General features: G+C 43.0%; 2 pseudogenes; both read right to left on the bottom strand.

The window, feature by feature from the left end:
• Nucleotides 1–1,239: 1,239 nt before the first annotated feature.
• LOC134913858 (5S ribosomal RNA) lies at nt 1,240–1,359 on the bottom strand (annotated as a pseudogene).
• Nucleotides 1,360–1,465: 106 nt separating this feature from the next.
• Nucleotides 1,466–1,585, bottom strand: LOC134913823 (5S ribosomal RNA; annotated as a pseudogene).
• Between the last annotated feature and the right edge of the window lie 688 nt (nt 1,586–2,273).

Genomic DNA, 2,273 nt, shown 5'->3' with positions numbered 1-2,273 from the left:
TCAGATAGAGCCGGAATAGCACCCCTGGACTAATAAGGCAGACTTAGCAGCAGCCCTGAACCGATACAGCAGACAGAGCACCCCTGGACTGATACGGAAGACTAAAAAGCACCCCTGGACTGATACAGCAGACAGGGCACCCCTGGACTGATACAGCAGACTTATCAGCACCCCTGGACTGATACGGCAAACAAGGCACCATTGTACTGATACGGCAGACTTAACAGCACCCCTGAACTGATACGGCAGACTTAGTAGCACCCCTGGACTGATACGGCAGACAGGGCACTCCTGGACTGATATGGCAGATAGGGCACCCCTGGACTTATATGGCAGGCAGGGCACCCCTGAACTGATACAGTAGACAGTGCACCCCTGAACTGATATGGCAGACAGGGCACCCCTGGACTGATATGGCAGACAGGGCACCCCTTTCAGATGCAGCACACAGAGCACCCACCCCACACCACGCCACCTAGTACTGCAGACGGACACATCCATCCAGTGCAGTCTCCAATACCGGAGTGAAGATCACATCGATCGACAGGGACTTATATAGAATCCAAAACTCACAAGAGTCTGACAGCGGGATGATGATGTTTTGCCTCGTTTTGGGCTGAGTAAGGCGGGAAGTCCCGAACATGGACTCGGATCCCGGCTCGGATCGCAATGTTCGGTGGGTTTCGGTTCCCGGGGAATCAAACCCGCTCACCCCTAATTTAGGTATATGTATATTTCATTATGTTGTGAGTTATTGATAAAGGTGGAAACACCGAAACGTTGAGCTGAGAGTGACTTGGTGGTTGTGTGATTCTGTACAGAAAAAAGTGTTTAGAAAGTAGACTCTTTTTTGGGAGCACTCTAATTCAGAGGGTAGAAATATAATTAATTAATTAATACTGGTAAAACCATTTTTATTAGATTATACATTAAAATATTTTTAGGAGTATTTGCGTGAAAAATTAGAAGCTTTGCGAAAATATAAAACACATTATAATTGGTACGTGATATCCGTATCACAGTGTATCGGTTGCCGGAAATTAATGACTGTGGTTACAGAGTTCATACATCATTGCACATTAAGATTTATGTAATGTATGACCATCATTTATTCAGCAAGTATCCATTGTGGATTACAGTAGATGCTGAGAATTAAATCATAGGTCATATGAAAGTCAGGTGCCCCGTAGTATGTATATATGTAAATATATATGGGTGACACTTTCTAGGGGAGTCAATTTATTGCAGTACCAGGGTGTTCAGAGGTGGTCTCCCATCCTAGTACTAACCCGGCCTTTCACTGCTTAGCTTCCAAGGTCAGAAGAGATTGGGCATCTCCAGTGATGTATGACCGCAAATATTGTACTCTCCCTCTAAGATCACCAAAAAATGTGCAGCCACTTTGTTATAGGAGTTCCAAAGTGCCCAATGTTTTGGGTGTGGATGGCAATATAGGAGAGTAAAATTGTTGCAGTACCTGGGTGTTCAAAGGTGGTCACCCATCCTTTTACTGACCCGGCCTTTCACTGCTTAGCTTCCAAGATCGGAAGAGATTGGGCATTTCCAGTGAGGTATGACCGCAAATATTATACTCACCCTCCTCAATCATCCAAAAAATTATAATTGTCAAAAAGTAATAAGTTATATATACATAAGATGCAATAAAAAAATTGGGATAATATGTAGCCACCTGGCTTATTTACCCTGTAACAATCAGCCACAGGTAACAATATACACATGAGTGAAGGTCTATTGTGTGGGTATAATTTCTAAACACCACATAATGTCCACAATTAGGACTGGCCCATCACTCCATATATACATAAGGTGCAATAAAAAATTGGGATAATATGTAGCCACCTGGCTTATTCACCCTGTAACAATCAGCCACAGGTAACAGTATACACATGAGTGAAGGTCTATTGTGTGGGTATAATTTCTAAACACCACACAATGTCCACAATTAGGACTGGCCCATCACTCCAGAAAAAGCCCTAAGAACGCCATAAACGGTCGGACCACAAATAATTTTATAGGTGCAGGATATAATTATGCTGCACAGAGATGGGTTAATTTGTGGTATACCCTATTCGCACTTGACCAAGCAATAGATTAGAGGTGCCTGATGCATAGAGCCTCTAATGAATACCTGCATGTATTGTGGAAAAGCAGGCTAGAAATAGGTGCTTATTATTCGTTTGCACATGTGTTGATGTGCTTAAGCATAATATGTTCAAAGTTCTGAGCATTTGCTGCAATTAGCCATTCTTATA

This window comes from Pseudophryne corroboree, chromosome 4, assembly GCF_028390025.1.
Source record: "Pseudophryne corroboree isolate aPseCor3 chromosome 4, aPseCor3.hap2, whole genome shotgun sequence".
NCBI lineage: Eukaryota > Metazoa > Chordata > Amphibia > Anura > Myobatrachidae > Pseudophryne > Pseudophryne corroboree.
Note: the sequence above shows the minus strand (reverse complement) of the source record. Positions and strands in the feature narration are given on the sequence as shown.